The sequence below is a fragment of the Podarcis gaigeae genome (genome assembly GCF_964106915.1).
Source record: "Podarcis gaigeae genome assembly, chromosome: 15".
In the NCBI taxonomy this organism is placed as follows: domain Eukaryota; kingdom Metazoa; phylum Chordata; class Lepidosauria; order Squamata; family Lacertidae; genus Podarcis; species Podarcis gaigeae.
In genome coordinates, this window is record NC_139692.1 from 37773583 (window position 1) to 37792269 (window position 18687).

The 18687-nt window shown below is 44.2% G+C and overlaps 1 protein-coding gene and 2 long non-coding RNA genes across 47 annotated transcripts in view; 1 reads left to right on the forward strand and 2 right to left on the reverse strand.

Moving 5' to 3' along the window:
- Positions 1-18687, reverse strand: part of LOC310832750 — a 404622-nt gene that overhangs the window by 206754 nt on the left and 179181 nt on the right. The gene's annotated exons all lie outside the window — the stretch shown is intronic.
- MSI2 (musashi RNA binding protein 2) overlaps positions 1-18687 on the forward strand; it is a 450658-nt gene that overhangs the window by 61990 nt on the left and 369981 nt on the right. The window lies entirely within an intron of this gene.
- Positions 11305-18026, reverse strand: LOC310832793. The gene is made up of 3 exons (XR_014558442.1): positions 15171-18026; positions 13883-14474; positions 11305-13345 (listed from the first exon to the last, which is right to left on the reverse strand). It is a non-coding gene; the product is annotated as an uncharacterized lncRNA (long non-coding RNA).

Consider the following 18687-nt stretch of genomic DNA (forward strand, 5'->3'; position numbering starts at 1 on the left):
AATACCTGGTGTCTGAAGGTTCTCTGAAAATTACTGGTTTGTGTGAAGGAAGGCCCGTCTCTCGCAGATCCATCTCCTTGTGTCATTGTGTGTTTGGTACAAGTAGCCTTTCGTGTCTACCTTGGATCTTAATAATAAAATGACAACTGTGTTGAGCGCCTGTGGTATATTGACAAAGTAAAGGGCTTGTCTGTTTCTCTGTCTGCTTTTTGGTGCCTTTATGTGGGGCAGTTCCCTCCTGTTTAGTTTTGCTCCTTCCCAACGTGCCCCCCTTTTTTCCTAGTGCATAACTTTGAGAAGTGCTAGTTCACTCACAAGCTTTTGAGTCAGGGAGCCTCTGGCTGGTATTGGAAGGCCTGAGCTCCTCTGAGCGTTGCCTGCGGAAGAAGCATTGGAACAAAGAGCCTTAAGTTTGATTGGATAAGTGACCTGTTCTCCACCCCCCCACCCCCCACTTTATTCAGGGCCGCCTTGTTGTAATGCATTTGGTTGCTTGCAAGGACATGTCAGTCATGTTCAAAAGAGCTTTTGTCCGAAGGCTACCTCCAAAACAAAACTCAGAACCAAGACTGCTGTTGGGGCCAGCTTTTCAGGGTTGGCTCTGTTAGTTCGCAAGGTGGTGGCAGTGGTGCTGCATTCATCCTCTTAATGTGGAGGAAATACTTTCGGCATAGGCGATGTTTTTCTTTCTTTTAAAAAAATGCAAGCTGAAATAGTCCTTCTCAACCAGTACTGGAACATCTAGCGTCAACGGCACGTCCCCCAGAGTGTTCTTGCAGTTGGGTCCCGTTAGTTCTTTCTCCTTGGACAGAAACTCATGGCTGGAATCCCTCTGGTCTGTGTTATTGGAAGCGGGGGAAAGGTGGACTCAAATCTGTCTGTAAGAGAAAGACGGTATGTCTTGTGCCCATTCTGGTTAGGGAGGGGTTAATGAAATAGTTGCACAGCGCAGGCATGAAGTGGTTAGCACAGTAAGTACAGTGTAAGTTAGTAAGTACAGGGTAGGTTTGGTCTGCCCAAGGTGGAACACACAGCATTACTTTCTTAGAATTTATGAGTACAACTATGAAATTGGTATGTTTGCTACAGTTTGCTGGGCTAGTAGGAAGCCCAGGTTTCTACAGAGTTCTCTTTGACTCTGCTTCTCCGCTGCCCCCCTCTTTTGACTCAGAGAAATCAAAGCTGCCGAACCTTTTTAATTCACGTGGTTTCCAAAGCTAATTTATACTGAATTCTCTTGGAACTGATTCTCTCCCTGCCCCCCGCCTCGGCACCATTCTGCCCATTTGTTAAGAGGAAGGATGTCTTGAGTGTGATTCTGCAGGCACAAGCCAGCAAGGGAATATGTGTCAGAATTGGACCGGGAGAAGCTGTTCAAATGGAACACTTGTTCGTGGCATGCAACTCCTGGCGAGGGAAGGAACTTAAGTCTTGTGCAACAGTGGTGTAAAATATAAAAGGGTGTTTAGAGAAGAACAGCATTCAGCTCTTTAGAAATAGCAGTAGTGGACTACCACCCGATGATGTTGGATTTTAAAACTGTCGGATGACGCTTTGGTGGTAATAGCAGGGAGACCACTTCCCAGATCTAAATATGTATGTTCCTGAGATAGTGAGATGCAAAAATATATATTAAAAAACCTTTTTGCAAGGAGTTCCTAGAATATGTAGCTGCTTAACAAAATATTGACCCAGACTATTTGATGTATTCAACTTTTAAGTCATATATGAAAATAGATTTGCACCACCCTTCTAAAGCACAGTAATGAAACTGCTTGGTGGGCCTCCCTGAGGAGGGAATTCTGCAGGTGCAGCTCAATAGCTGAGAAGGCCCTACTCTGCTTCCACAGAACAAACTGCCCTGGGTGTGTGCAGAGCTCTTGTGCGGGCTGATAAGGCAGAAGCATAAATAATTTTGTAAACCATTTCTGCTTATTGGCCCCCCTTCCGCTGGGCAGCTTAAGCAGTGTCTCCGTTTCAGGTATCAAACAATATCCTCCCAGCCCCACTCCCCCAGGAAGAGACAGAGGAATGTGTTTTTATGCACCTTTTTGCAAGAGTTTGAGGCTCAGCAGCTCAGGACACCCCCTCCCACCTTTGTTTGGCCTAACCATGGTCTGAGCTTGCAATGGGAAGACCATAGCACAGAGTGGCTTGTCTGCTTTATGTTCTTGGGCATATATGCTACTGTCTTCATGGTGCAAATGGTCTCTGGAGTGGAGCAGTGGCCAAACTTGGTGTTTGTTAATTCAGATGTTGTGCCAATCTAAGATGCTGCAAACCTGCTTCAAGCCATGGTTTGTCAGTTCAGGCAGAATGCCCAAACCATTGTTAAGCACCCATAACTGTGGTTTGGCATGAACTAAGCTAACAAGTTTGCTCAGATGGAATTATCTGCAAGGCTGATGCTGCACATAAGCCTTTTTTTTTAAGAGTCATCTCTGCATTCTACAACATTGGCTAGCAAAGTTGATTGGTAAAACTTACAATGATAAATTCTGTCTTTTTTCTGTCTTAATTTTCATGTAAAATCCCAACTGCATATTAGAAATGGTTTCTTTACATACAGGTCCTGAACGTTTCACATTGTAGAGTTTTTGCTCTAGGCTGCACTACAACATCATTTATAAGGTTGTATTCGGGGGGGGGGGGCTCATTGAAATCAAACTGTTATATTCAGTGTCAGCTGTACTCTGAGTAGACCCATTGAAATGAATGAACATAGCTAGCTTAGGCCTATTGTTTGAACTTGATTGCCTCTGAACCAAGTTAGTCAAGATTACTCTGAGACTTACTCTGATACTAAAGTGCATAGATTCCGCGCTCCCCCGCCGTTCTTGCACATTGTTTTCAGTTCACATTGGATTTCACAGGTTTGAGCATGGTTACAGGAAATGGACTGGCATATATGCATGTCCGATGTGGTAGGAAAAAAGAGTTGGGAAGTGCAAGTGTGTCGATTGCATGCTCTTGCACAATGTGCATAGATATAAGAGTGGTAACTCAGTTAACACTTTCTGATACAGAACGAAAGTGAAGTAGATTCCTTAAAAGTGTGGTGGATATTTTGTATGACTGCCCAGGTTCTCTGAAGAGGATTCAAAATTGCCTGAACAGCAATATGTCATACAAATACTGCCATATTTTCCAAATTTAGGAGGCTGTACGATTGTATTTCAGGGGCACAGTCCGGCCAAAGTTAAGCACTTTTTAGGGTCCTGATTTTTAATGAAGAGAATTAAGAACCCATTTCATGTTTGTGCCCTACAGATTTCATTGGAAAAGTGCTTAACTTATGATTGGATCTTGTCCAAAAAGTGCCTTTCTCAAAGCTCAGGAATCCTCTATTTACACGCAAAGCAAGGCACTGCAGTCATGTTCTTTCCTTTTATACAAGTATCTGGAACATTTGTTTTTTACCTGTTGCCTTCATTTGCTGAGGTTCACCAAAATTATCTCGACTTTTCAGGATACCTTGCGATAGCTATTAAAACTTCTTTCCTTGCGGTGACTTCTCTGCAGCTTGGTACAAACTTCTTTTTTTAAGGCTCAAATCGGAAGGTCTGGAGTTTTAGTAACATGAGAATTTCTCGTAAAGGCACGCAACCTAAATCCCCCTTATTTAGAGGTTAGTGTTTCTTCACCCACCCTTCCTTAGTGAGTGTCTCAAAGGTGCAGTGAAAATATTAAAACATATGCTGGCTTCTGTGTTGAGCATGTGGTTCCCCCAGGTGGAAAGCTTGTATTTTTGCCTCGCACCTGCTTTTTTGGATGTTCCTCCCTATTAATCCATTCTAATTTGTTGAGGTTTGTGTTTTTTAAAAAGGGGCTTGTAATGGAAACGATGTGTAAAATGATATCAAAGGCCGGCAAAAATCTTCCAAGGCGGAATGGACTTGCAGCGTCCGTGCTATTGTGATCCTCCCTGTGTGGGTTTTTCTTAGCTTCCTTTCTCCCATGAGGCTTCTAAACTGAAAAGTTAATTTTTCACAGTTAAATGGCCAGTGTTTGCCTTTAAAATGCAGACGTTCAGCTGAGCTAGTTGACAGTTCTTTCTGCAGAAATGAGTTACTCATGAAATACCTCTTCCGGTGTAAGCAAAGGACTTTAGGACTTGCAACCGTAGCATCTATCCCCGCTTTGAGCACGGTGGTGATCTTTAACTCCAAGGTTGTGGGCTGTTTTGTGTATGTGTTGATTTGCAATAAAACTTAGCTTCCTCTGATGAAGTGGAGCAGGGTCAACGACCGTAGCAAGTTAGCCATCCTTTAAAGTGCCCCGCAACTAAGGATGCCAGAGAATTCAGTCAGAAATTGTTGGGAGTGGAAGTTGCCGCATTTTCATCCAAGGTCAGGAACAGAAATCACACAAGCGAATAAGAGCGGTATTTGCTTTTCACTCCAAAAAACGCTATGTTATTTTCTGTCATTGTTTTTGATACTTCCTTTCCATTTAAATGCATTGAAATTAATTACATAATTATGTTATTTTCAGCTATCGTGGATAGCGAGATAGACATAGGTTTTTGCTGAAGCTGAACTGCAGTGGAACAGAAACAGTGCTGATTGTGATTGTTTATTATCCTTTATTCAATTTCTATACCGCCCTTTAGCCGAAGATCACAGCGTGGTTTACAATATAAAGTGATGAATCTAGCAAAGCACGGAAATCGCTGCCTCCTTACATTCCTGCCTAAGATTCTTGGTTGTCTTTTCCGCAAATTGCAATAAAGCTCTTGTTGATACAAAACATACAGTGGAGGGATGCTTCTGTCCCCAAATCTCCCATTCTTGTCTAGGCTTCTCCCCCGTCCCTCTTTTTAAAAAAACTATCTGAGAAGGCAGCTGTTAGAATTTTTCTGGCCTTTGCTTTGTTCATCTGCAGGAATGCTTGCTTCTTCCTGAAGTGCGAAATCATTCTTTTTGTGCATTTAGTCCCTAACTTGTAGCTGTGAACTGTTTCATGTTTAGTGCAGCCTTGCAAATTAGCCCACAGAAGTTCCTAGCAAGCCTGCAACATGTTCCAAAGCATAGCTGCCAGGGTTTTCATGGGGGCTTTGTGATCTGATCATATAACTTTGATTTTGTATCATCTTCCTTTGTTACCTGTTTTGTTTCTTGGCTCAAAGTGCTGGAAGGAAGGTGGGGACTCTCGGAGGTTTTATAGCAGAAGTTGGATGGCCATCTGTCATGGATGCGTTAATTGAGCTTCCTGCATTGCAGGGGGGTTGGCTAGATGACCCAGGGGGTCCCTTCCAACTCTATGCTTCTTTAAATTCCTCTATTGCCTGGGATCAGATACCTTAAGACCTGTTTTCTGCAATATGTACCTACCAGAACCTTAAGCCTGTATTCAGTGGTACTGATCTGCGTCCCTTTCCTATTAGGAAAACTTGAGAGAATGGGTTTTCTAGCCCTGTTGACTGTGTTTGGACAGTCATAGATTAGCTTAATAACCGGAGACATGACTGAGCCTAGCACACAGCCACTTTGTCCCCTTTGTGTGTGTAAGTGAAGAAGCTAGCAAGCCTCAGTAAACAAACTCTGTTTTCCCATTATGTTCAGACCAGGAAACTATGGTTAACAGCTTCCAAATGAACCCACCTGTGAAGCCATGTTTTAAAGTTGGCTTAATATCCTGGTGTGTTTGAATGCCATTGACCATAGTTTCCCAGTCCAGACCCAAGTGAATGGTCATTAGCAATAGAGGTTAAACATCAATGCTGCATAGTGGTTAGGGTGTTGGAAGGCCTTGGTTTAAACCCCCACTTGGCCATGAAACTCACTGAGTGACCTTGGGGCCAGTTGATGTTCCTCACCTTACTTAAAGGGTTGTTGAGAGGATAAAATGGAGGAGGCAGGGTGAGAGGAAGCCTGCCTTGAGCTCCCTGGGGGAGAGGCAGGATATAAATTTAATCAGCTGTGTTCCTGGGTTCGGCTTAGGAAATAGGAGGCCAAAGCAAAGTGTCAAAAAGATCCCTGCATTGTTAGGGGTTCTTGATTACCTCTTTGCTTCACCTTGGGCCAAGTGACTAACATCAATGAATCTTCATCTTTGGTGTGCACAGGTGTGTGGAGTTCAGAATTTGACTGAGAGTGAATTGGTTTAGGGAAGAAGAGCAAGCAGCATAAAGGCAAGGGAATTTGCCTTTTTTTGAAAGCGTCAGATTACTGATTCAGAATAGCAACTGTGAATCACTAACCTATGCTATCCTTGATCATTTGGAACGATGAAGTAGCCTCATATTGAGTCATATTGAGTCATGTCCATGTAGCCCAATCCGTCTAACTGGAGATGCCGGGAATTGACCATGGGACCATGCACTGAGCTATGAGCCTCTCCAAGAGGTCTTGTAAGCTAGCTCTCCTAACGGCTACAGAAATACATTCTGCGGCTTTCGTTGGCCCATTGCAGATTTAACAGTGACGAAATGGTTAAGCGATTGGTAGTGGGAGCTTTGCAGCTGCTCATCCTGTGCCATCAGCATCTGGATTCCCCTGTGCCAGTGCAAAGCGATTCAAAGGGGGAAAGATGCAGGTTATAATGACTTGAAAGCCCTTGTGGATCTCTTTTCCTTAAGGTAACCTTAGCCTGGGTCTCCACAGTTGCTTGCTTACAGCAGGTCACATCATTTGTAATCCTAAACTACTTTTGCTGTCTGAGACGACTTATAACGGTGCGCTTCAATAAACTCTGGTTCTCATGGCTTATTGGCAGATGGGTGGGGAATACCTGCAGTATTAGCTTTCACCTGCAGTTACTTGCATGATGGAGAGAGAGAGAGAGAGAGAGAGAGAGAGAGAGAGAGAGAAAGAAAGAAAGAAAGAAAGAAAGAAAGAAAGAAAGAAAGAAAGAAAGACTCTAATGGCCTTCTACATTTTGTACCAAAGCATTTTTTTGTCCTGCAGAACATTGAAAGCTTTAACGAGTTTTAGTGATAAAATGCACGTGTGAGAACACACAGACCAAATCCGTTGTGTTTGTATTTCTTCATTTGGACAGGAGTTTCGCACTCTGAGCCAACAGAGGAAATGCATCTCTAATTCGGTGAATGTTGCCAGTCTCGGAAGATGTTGTTTTTCTAAATGGTTATAGAGTCTTGGACCTCTTCCTCTTTGAGAGAGGAGAAAGGCTGCTGCCTCATCTCTCTCTCTCTCTCTGTTGTGTGTCTTTGAAAACCAAGATTAACTTTTACCGATGATCTTTCATGATAGCTCTTGAGGAATTCCAACAGCAGTTATCTTCATAATCAACTTAGTTTCTCTGCCCATTTTGGCTGCTGTGCAACAGTCTCTGCACTTGGTAGAGTTGAGCCTTCTTGGTGGTGGTCCCCTCGTCATGAAACACCCTCCAGAGATACATTTGCCCAGAGCCAACACTTTGACACTGGGTTACTTGAAAAAGGCAGGGTGGATTTTTAAAACTAAATATGTACAGTGTTAAGGCTTCCTAGGGACAGTGTTGATTTGTTTTGGTGGAAGAGTCTTTGGCATCTTTGCAAGTTTGGGTAAGGGAGAAGGAGGACTTAAGGATGGCAATACATATTAAGACTGAATCTGTGTTTCCTTTATTATGTTAGTGTTTAAAGCTCTAAATGGTTTGAGCTCTTAATATCTGAAAGAACACCTTTCCTATCAGTGTTAAGATTAGCATAGGGGGCCTTTATAGCTCCACTACCCTCAGATGTTCAGGGTGTTGGTGGTGGCCAGGTGAGGGCATTCTCTGCAGCAGATCCTAGGTTATGGAATCCCCTCCTTACAAAGGTGGGTCTGGCACCTAATGCTATGCAGCTTTTGAAGGATGCTGAAGAAGCATCTCAGGGCGGTGGGTTCATCCCCCACGTTGGGTAAAAGATTCCTGCATTGCAGGGGGTTGGACTTGATAACCCTTGTGGTCCCTTCCAACTTGACCATTCTACAATTCTGTGTGTGTTTTGGGGACCCACTGTGATTTGTTTTTAAAGGCTGAGTTTTAAATTGTTGCAACTTGCCGTAGATCCGCTAGCGAAGGGTGGGTAATAAATTATAATAGTAACTTGAAAAACACTAATTAATTAATTAATAATGGCCCAATTTGGGATAGGCACAGATGATTTGTGTTTTGTTATTCTCTTCTCCTCTGTCCCTCTTTGTTACAAGACAGGGTTATATTTCACCCCCTCTTAACAGGTAGGAGAGGATATCAAATGTATATTAAGAGGGCTGGGTGAAGATTGGCCTGTGGCCCTGCTGGCCTTTGACTGCTGTGATGTAGGGCAGCAAGGGGTCCTTTCAGTGCTTCTCTCTGCTTGCCCAACTTTTGGAGCATCTCTGCTTACTGAGCAGCTGTTTTCAGCCTAGGGGTTGGTCTGCTAATGACTGATCTAAAACCATCAAATTCATTTATTTGTCACTGCCACTGACAGCCCAGTTAATGATAATAGATTCTTTTTTTAGCCGGTCGCCTTGTCTGATTCCTCTCTCTCTCTCTCTCTCTCTCTCTCTCTCTCTCTGTTCCCGCCCCCTGATATGCTGAGAATCGGCATTACTGAGAAAACGCAGGTCTTATTTTTAGCAAGAGATGCTGGAAATAGCATAACTCACGCAGCATGTGCCTTAGATATAGCTTATGTGGATGGGAGTGGAATTGAGCGCCGTGTGTTTCTAGGTGCCGTCTCAAATCCTGGCATTCTGCTGGTACTTCCAGGGGCAGATGTGTGAAAGTGCAAGAGAGGTGGTAGCTGTGGGAGGAGCACACTGAAAAGGGTCCATGTGCCAGCTTCCGGCCTGGCTGTGTGTGGCTGTGTGCACAAGATGCTGCCCCAAACATGCCTTGGCAAGTGCTCAGAGTTGCAGTGAAGACGGTGTGCTAGATGCTGAATTCAGCACATGGCAGCAGGGGGTGGGGAACCTTTGGCCCTCCAGATGTTTCTGAGCTCTAACTCCCATCATCCCTGGCCATTGACCACTCTTGCTAGGACTGATGGGAGTTGTAGATCAGCATCATCTGGAGTGCCAAAGGTTCCCCGCGCCTGATGTATTTATTTATTTTATTTCTATACTGCTTTATATTTTTAATAAAAATCTCAAAGCGGTTTACAGCATATTAAATCAAAACAATAACCGCACGATGTTCCCCCGGCCTCATGAGGAGCCTCTTCAGTAGGGCTGGGTGAGTGTGGGCCTCGCCCCCTAGGGCAGGTGGAAAGGGCTTTGCGGGGAGTGGCCTTCATGCCCCACAGCCAGGCGATGTTCCTCTGGCCTCAGTGATGTTCACCACTAGCTGACTGTGAGTTAAGAACATCAGGGGAAAGGTGTGTCTTACAAAATCCAAGAGCTCCATCCTGTAATTCCTCCATCTTTGTCAAACTGGCTCCTTCCAGCCTTCTAAAAACACATGCAGGGAAGAGCTGGGTTCCATCTGTAGCTTGAACACTCCATCTTGGTTCCATGCTTTTGGGCTTCTTGGCCAGGAGGCCTTTTCACTCCTTTCGCTGCTGCTTATTCACTCGTCTTCTCCCTCCAAGGCTGACGATGTTGCTCCCTACCGCCAGCCATGCAAAATACATGAACTGAGCACCATGACCTCTTCACATCAAAGCAACAGCAGACAACTCGCGCGCGCGCACACACACACACACACACACACACACACACACACAGAGCCTCTGGGTGCACAGTGACTACTCAAAAGTACTTGCAGGAGGGGTTTTTTTTAACAGCGAATGTGCATGCACAGTGTGAGTTGTGTGTGGTTTGTGTGAGCTTTCTGCTCTTGCTTTGACCTGAATAGGCCATGGTGTTGAGTTCAAATACTTCGGTTGCAATTGATTGCCTATCTGTTGGGTTGCCCTTGACTTCTCACTTTTACCTTTCCATTCTTGGGCGCCACTTAATAGTGCTCGGTGCCCGTTGGGATTGGTGGGGCAGAGGAAAGGGAAACTTAAGTTGTTTGAAATTGTTTTTAATACGGTAGTGTTTTGATGCTGTAACCCATCCTCGGACCTCAGGGCAGTGTTTGAAATTAGCCAGGCGCAAGGTGCATTTTGCACCTGATTATCGGCCACTTGCCACCAAGTGAAGATTCCTCGCTGCCAGAAGGGTGCCTGATATCTCTGCCATCTGGAGGTGCATGCCTGGGAATCCTTGGATCTGGACTGTTTTCATACACTGATACCACAGCCTAGGCAGAATTCTATCAGTTATAATTTATCTGCATAATTGGAATGAATTTCAGGAACCAAAATGCTTTTTCTGTGCAGCCTGAGCAGGAGCAGTGAACAACATTACAGTGAATTGTTGTAGCTCGTCTTTGCTTAACCCTCCCCATCCCACTGCCCTGTTCACAGTTGTGAAGAATATTCTTACATTATGAAAGGTCTGTGTTCATTAAGAAAAAAATAGGCCAATATATATGCGGGCTGTCCGTGGATAAAGTGACCTTTCTTCTTTTAAGTTTTCAAAGTTCTTAACCTAGCTCTAGGTTGCCACTTGAACTAGCCAGATGTTTAACTGAGAACCAATCACAGTTAGTCCATCATTTGAAAAATAAGATTTGAGAGCCATCTTGCCCCAAAATGGCAACTAGAAATTCTGTTTTGGCAGCAGTAACCTTGGTTTAAGGAGCCATTTGGTGCCTAGCTTATATATCTGAGTTTCTAACGCTGCCTCAGGGTGAAGGGCGGGTAGTTAAATAATTAGTAACTAATGATAGGTGGGGCTGAAGATTCACAGGAGCCAGAGACAACTCTTTATGGCTTTGTCCCCATTCTTCTCCTGTGCAAAAGACAATTAGACATGAAAGCAGTACATGATTACATGGGAGTAAGTCCTTTTGAACTCACTTGGTTCTAAGAAGACCTACCTTGACTTGGTTCTAAGAAGACCTACATAGGATTGCTTTGCATAGATTCTCCACTATCTGCCTCTCTTGACACACACGATGAATGAAAGCAGGACATGGTGACGCCAACGCCGAGCCAGGAATTAGAGAGCAGAGAATGAGTTTAGTATAGCCAGGTGGGTTGAGGAGAGGAAGGCTGTGCTCAAGTTTTGGACATGGCCCAAGTTGCCCATAGCAAAAAGCCTTCCTTGTTGCCATGTTTATCTTAAAAGGACTGTTCACGCATAGTTGTAGAGCAAGTAGTAGCTGGACTTGAGCAGCACGGCTGTCTATCACTAAAGCCAGCAATGTTCATTTGAAATTGAAATTGCCCTCAAACAAGTTCTGCAGTAAATATGGTTGGGCTGAACTTGTGTGTTGGGGGAAAAACATGCCTGCTTCACTGTACTTTTAAATTTTATTTAAGTTTAAGCTGTCCTCCTTGGATCCACCCCACACATGTTTTCAACACGTCAATTTTGGTTCTGGCAGCTCGTTGGGTTCTCTATGAGGTTTTTTACGTGAGAAACCTTAAAAATCTTGTTCCAGAAATGGATCTGGAGGGGAAAGCCATTAGCGATCTAATTCTGCTCTCTTCTCTTTTTCTGGAAGCTCTACCTAAAAATTATAAGGTTTCCTCACAGGAGAAATTGGGTTTTAGACAGGGCAGGTTTCACACAGTATGTTTTGCACCTTGCTGCTGGACCGTGTTATGATTCATCTGCATCTAAAGGTGAATCATCAGTGCGGCGTGTTTCTCAGTCTTGAATCTGTGGTATTTAAAGTAGATTTGCTAACGAATGCTTTGAAGATCCTATAGGCTGCCCTGTGGATGTAGGTTTCTCTTCTCTCCTACCACCCTCCACAAGTAAGCAGACCAGATGGCATTTAAAGTGAAGTGTTTGTCCACTAAAAGTAAACTAAGGTTGTTCAGAGAGGTATAAATCCTTGGCCTTAATGCATTTCCCTTAATTCCTGTTTTGGACTCATGGTGGAATGTCAACCCACCTCTTCCCTAATGAGAACAATGTCCTATACCTGTGATGATTGACGGCACGGTAAATCCACAAGGCAACCCCTTCTTCTCTTCTGCCCACACACAAACACAACACATTTCTTTTTCTTTTTTTAAGCCTTCTTAAAAGTGCAGTTTCTGTTTGGAATTCTCTCTGCCCTTGGGCAAGGATGACAGTAAATGCTGCTAGTTGAGCTGTCTTTCTGCCTTCATGATGCCCAAATAGTGTGCTGTTTTTCTTGACTTAGGGAGGTCATTATAAAATGAGTTTGCAAACCTTTGCTGTCAATCCAGTTCGTCCCTATTCTTTGGTAAAGTGAGCATCTTGGCTGTAGTCCTGTGATACAGCAGGAGCTGTGTGTGTTGGGTGCCTTCTGACGCAGCATTGCACCCTTTCCCCCCTTCTAGGTGATGCCAAATGCTTTTCTACTGGTCATCATGAGGACTGGTGCCATGGCATGGCAGTGGCATTATGGATTCTGTTCACTGTGGACTTGCTCTGCTTTATTTGTTAGATGATTAGGTTTTTAAAAATATTGTCGAATAGGTCACTGGTCACATGAGGTTGCATAGGAGAGGACTAGGAAGGGAAACCTAGGAATATAGGAAGCTGTCTTGGTTTATCGAGCTCAGTGTTGTCTGTTCTCACAGCGGTCTGCTCAGATACAAAGGACTTTGCCTGTTGTCCATCAATCAAAACATCGGAAAGAGGGTCAGGTGGGGAGCACCTGGCCTCTGATTATCTCAATTGACAGATGGGGTCATCCTGTTGGAGCTGGTGGTCCTTTGAGTGGCTGCAAGCTATAGAGGTCTTTCAAGGTTAAAACAGTTAGAATTGTGCCTGAAAATGCATAAGAAGTCTGCAAAACTGTTTTCAAACTAGTGAGATATCTTGCGACCAACAGATTCTGGTCAGTAATGTGGCTGTCGTATGCCGAACGTATGCACAGCCATGCGCCGTGTCTGGAGTTTCTCTGTGTCTTTCTAGCCTTCCTCTTTGCAACCAGTGACCTTGAACTGCCTTGCAGTGTCCTTGATGTTCCTCTCCTTGTATTCTTCAAGAGTTCCCTGCATCTCTTATCTAGTTGCTGCTAGAAACCGTCATGGTGCTTTGCCAAGCGAAGGAGTGGGAAGCGCTGGCTACTTCAGGCTGGCCTTATTCTTTCATGAGACTGAACAACTTCTGGGAAAGGTAACTTTGAGAATGTTCCCTTTTCTTAGAACAGATGCATCCTTGGCTTTGCAAAACATAACAGCCTACATCCTTTGGACTCCTAGTTCGCACTTCTTTTCAAAAGGTAATCCTAGCTGGTACAAGTTGCGATAAAACATTGCTTTCAGAATTTTTTTTAAATTAAAAGAGCACGTCACGGTTTGCTTATTTACTCAAAGTATTTTTAAAATCCTGCTTTTCAGGCTCCCTCTATAAATCCCAGTGATAAAGACAGTCCCAGCCTTCAGGCTTACAATCTAAAAGACACAACACAAAAGGAAAAGGGATGAAGAGGGATGAAGGAGCAAAAGCAAGAAATTTTAGGCATCATTTCTTGCTTACAAAGTTAGTATTATTTTGATTTATTTCCCACCCTTTGCCCTGAGGTCCCAGAGCAGGCCACAACAATTAAAAATATCCAGCTGGAATGAAAAGATTAGAGCCAAAAACGGCAGGTCTTTCAGTATAGCTGAATCCAACATTTTCATCCTTTGGAATCCAAAAGATTTCTGCCCACTCACCCAAATGTATTCAGTGTGAAAGGGCACTCATATGTGGCTGACTAAATGTTGGGGAGATATGTTGCTTGCCTGTAAAAGTTGGGATCTCAGAGGCAAACAACACATGAATTTGTGTAATAAGACAACTTAAAAAGAAAAACAGCCACTGAAGGCTTTGATCTGAGAGCCATGGGGAGGGGCTGATTCTTTTGGTTACTTTCCTGCTCAAAAACTCCCCCAAGCCGCTTCTCTCTCCTCACCTGCCCAGTCGAGACGTTCTACATTGATATTTACCTTTGTAAAGCTCTGTTGCTTCTTGACTTCAATTGGAGCCTCCCAAGTCTGCTTTTCATGCAAAATGAAACCACCAGGCTTTATTGTACAAATTTGCATCTGCTGTGTGCGTTGACCTTCAGGTTTTGACCCTGAGTTTAGTATTTAACAGGAGAAAGAGGGGCATGCATTCTGAAATATTGGATGGACTACTTAATGAGTGTCACCCGCCAACATTGGGCTGCAGGTAGCAAAAATGCTATAAGCAGACAATTCAAGTAGTGCAAAATGGCAGCTCCTAATAAAGTTGAGTTTAAGAGGCCACTGGTGTACTTTGGCGATTGGAAGGCTGCGTACAAGGAGGTGATGCCTGAAGAATGAAATGAGCTGTGACTTCGTCTTGAACTGAAAGAGCTCAGCTAATACCCAGTTCTTGACGCACAGCATGGTATACCTGCTTCAGCACTGGACTTGCAACAGACTTCAAATCCATGCTCACCTGCAAAGTTCACTGGATGGCTTTCAGCCAGGTACTAACTCTCATTCTCTCTCTCAGCATAACCCACCTCTCAATGTTGCAGGGAGGGGAGAGAACTGTGTGTGCCAGCCAGAACTATTTGGAGAAATACAAAGAAATAACACGAGTTGTGAATGCCAGGGCTCAGCCCCCGTCATCTAACTTAGCATGCCTCTGAGCATGCGCAGGGTGCTCTGCTTGTTTGCTTGTTACTGAGAACCACGGACACATTGTGTGATGGAGGAGATATAATCTCCAAGGCACTGCCTCCCATTTCACAGTTCATTTCTCTTTTGAGCAAATCTTGGCACCTGATTTTTACAGGAGGGCTACTTTGGGGAGGGCCCACCACAGACACTGTTCCTACCTGGGTAACTGGGTAACTTGAAGGGTCCACCTGGTGGTCCTCAGAGCTGGATTTGGCCCTGTGCTTGATGGCTTAAAAGATGCTGGGTGCCAGTTCCTTTTCTCTTACTGGACAGCCGCTTCATGTTTTCTTAATAACCTCTAATTTAGGTTAATGCATATCACTGGAATCTGCGTCTCTTTTGAAAATTAGGCTCTGCACCCCATGTTGGGAGCTTGCATGCAATAGCAAGCTCCTTTAACACAGGAGAGATCAAAGGAACTTTTGCTCTTTCATAATGTTCTTAAAACTGTTTGGCAGGTGCAGCTCTCCTCTTGTTGTGGGTGACTTCTTTTTAGATTTGCTTCTATGGAACCTAACCAAAAAGGAAAAAGAAAAAAAGAGAGGTAGAAGCAGATAACATCACACCATCTGTTTGTTTTTACCTTTTGGCTCTACCTGAGTGGGAATAATTGGAAACGGAGGCAGTTAAATGCCCTTGAAGTGGGCACAGGCTGAGTGCAGGCAGGCGGAAAAGGTAAAACTCCTTAATCCAGCCACGAGAGAATATAAAATTCTGTGTGTTCCTGTTTGCTGCCTGTTGAATCTCAAACTGTGTCTGGTTTCTTCCCTACGTTGAGACCCATATTGCTGTTAAAACACAAAAGGCAGAGTCTGTGGGCTCCTTAAAGACTAGCAAATAATTTACAGCATAATAGGCTATTGTGGGCTGGTCTTGTTATGGGGAGGCTTTCTTTGACCCATAAAAATGTCATGGTGAGGCCTCCATGTAAAATACAGGGCTGTAACTTGGTGGTAGAGCTTATGCTTTGTATGCAGAAGGTCCCAGGTTCATTGCACCATATTGCAAGCTAGAAGATCTCTAGTAGTAATGCTCCTATACCATAGGTAGTCACTGCCAATCAGAGCAGACATTACTGGGACCAGATGTACTACTTACCTTACTAGGTATAAGTCTGTGTTCACATTCACCTATTCCTGGACTGTACTATTTCCAAGCTGTTGGAGGGGTTGCATGTCTGAAGACTTACTGGTAGTTTTTTGTTTTTGTTTTCTTTCCTGCTTGCGTGTGGAAAACTCCATTTCCCTAATGTACTATTTTTCTACCTGAAAGCATCCTCCCAAAACCATGGAATACTGCAGAGTGCTATCAGCTACTTTTATTCCCAAGTGGTTCAGTCCAGCAAAATTTTGACCATACGATGAATCATTTGTCCAGACTAGGTCTGCATGCAGATGGTCCCTAGTATCTCCTGCTAAAATTAATTCGGGTGGCAGAGCTGGGGAATACCCTGGCCTGTGACCCTGGGGAACAGGTGCTAGAGTGGAAGAATAAATCTTCAAACGTCTCAAACCCAAGAGTGATCTTCAGCCCAAGCATGCATTTCTCAGTTTTCTCTGATGTATTTATGTGATGGTAGTAGTGCTGTTCTTGCAACCCGTCTTGAACAATAGAGGGTCCCGATTGAAGACCAGCTTTCCCCAATTCGGTGCCTTCCAGAAGTTGCTGAACTCCAACTTCCATCACCCTTTACTCCTGACCATTTGACCTGAGGATGGTAGGTGTTGCATGTGCAGATAACACCTGGAGGGCTACAGCTTCACCATCCCTGTTCTACACACATTGGTTGGGCTTCTTTTTGCAGGTTTGGCCAAAAGGCTCCCCCCACTTTCTTTTCTCCTGTCTCCTTCATTGGAGCTTTCCTGATCTAGATCAGTCTGTTAGGAGCAGGGAGATGGGTGTTGCTCATTCATGTTCCCTCCTGCATAATAATTCCAATACTAAAATTAGTGCTGGTCTCCCTGGGCCATAATTCTTTCCTGAGATTATGGAGAATTGCGTGTCCCAGTGATTTATAGTTTTTCTGGGTCTGGATTCCCCCCACTCTTTTCTTCCTTTATATAACCTTGAGTCCTCAGGTCACAGTCCTTAACCTTTCTTCTCCTTCTTTGTATCTTTCTCCTTCTTTCTTTCATGGTCTTCCCATTCTTTGCCCTTGTTTCTTCCCCATCCAGTCCCTCTTGTATGGGGGGGGGACACTTTAGCCATCTTCCGTATTTTTGCCTGTTTAAGCCTCTGTCACTGCGGGCAGATGGCTTCCTTGGGAGCTCTTCTGAAGGTTTTGTAATTGAGTCTTTTACCAGGGCGACAGGATATTATTAACCTTCGCTAAAGCAATTTATTTCATACTCCTTTGTGGGGCTAAGCTTTCTCTCTTTCTACCCCCCTCCCTCCCATTTCTTTTTCCCAAGAAAATATGTACGTGGAAAAAAGGTTTTACAAAAGGGAGTAACCAAGCCTGAAGCATTAAACTCACTCTCTCTGTGTGTATTTTTAAATTTGCACGGAGGAAAAAAGGTGTCTGCTGCCTGTTTTTAAAACAACTCTCGTTGGTCCCTTAAAAATGTTTTTAATGTGTGTTTGCATGCTTGAGGGGAAGAAAAAAAGCAGCCCTTTCGACTATAAGTAGCTCGTAAAAGGGGGGTCCCATTTCATTTGATGTTTTAATATCCCTTGCTACTTAAAGCAATACAGCATCTTGTTTTCATCTCCTCAATTGCTCCTAAATCTAACTTGGGAAGGACGGGAGAGAGAGGGGAGGGGAAGTCTTAGTGTGGTCCATCGGATGGAACTGAGGGAGACACGACTGACCTTGTTTCAAATCCCAGCCCAGTTTGGACTTGCTGGGTGGCCCCGGGCTGGTGGTTCTCTTGTCATTCTTCGTTTCCCTGTCTGCAACACTCCAGTAGGTATTGCGAACTGACTTGAGAGCTTGCAGGGAAGCGCTTTTCATGTAAAAGCGCTGAAGAGATCCCTAATAATGAGTTAAACTTCCCTGAAATTTTGCGACGGCTGTTCTTTGGGGAAGAGGGGTAGGCAGGGAGCTCCTCCTGCCATTCAGGGATGCTGTTGCAGGGTGGGATAAGAAGTGGTCCCCCCCCCCAATGTTTTGTGCTATCCCTAAGGAGCAGCAATGTCGCCACTTGCTTGTTCTACACACTGAATGCCATAAATAGGCCTGCCTACTAGCTCTATATGCCATAGGCACCAGTTCTAATGTGCAGATGTATGCGTGTGATTGGCCTTTGTCGATAACGCTGCTGTAGTTGTGAATACTACGCACCTGCCTTATTTATTTTGTTTCATTTATGAATCGCTTCCTACGAATAATCTCAAAAGCATTTCACGATACTGTAAAAAACATATGCAAAACATCTTGAGTCCGCAGGAACAGTTGAAGCCAGTGCATATGTAGTAACGATGACAAAAAAGTAAAGAAAAGAAATTTTAAAATTAAATAACCATACATAGGAAAATAGCTCCGTGTATGAACCAATTTCAAATAAATTCAGATACTGACTTGGATAAAATGCTTGACTTAGAAGGCTTGATGAAAGGAGGAGAGGCTTCAACACGCAATCGGGTACCTGCCTGAAAGGTAACAGGAAGGAATTCCAAAGGGTTGGGGCCACTACTTTGTTGGCCCTGTTCCAACTTTGTGTGGAACAGATTTCCTGATAAGATGGTATCTGCAGGTTGCCCTCCCTCACAGTGATCAGTTGGGTGTATAGTGGACATGGGCGTAGCCAGGATTTTTTGGGGGGAGGGGAGGGCTTTTGGGGGAGGGGCAAAACCGACGTGATCGGTCAGTTAGTTAAATATTTCTATTATTTTACTTGATCTAAGGGGGGAGGCAGCTGCCCCCCTGCTCCCCTTTGGCTACGCCCATGATAATGGATGAGGCGAACTTTAATCAGGCCATTGGTCCATCAGACCCAGTATTGTCTACTCTGATTGGCAGCAGCTCTCTGGCAGAGAGGGATATTTCCCAGCCTGCTGCTTGAGCCTTGTTAATTGGAAACAACTGACTTCAGAAAAGAAAAGAAAAGAAAAGCAGCAATTCTGGGTAAGCAGAGAAGTGGCGAGGGGAGCAAGGAGTA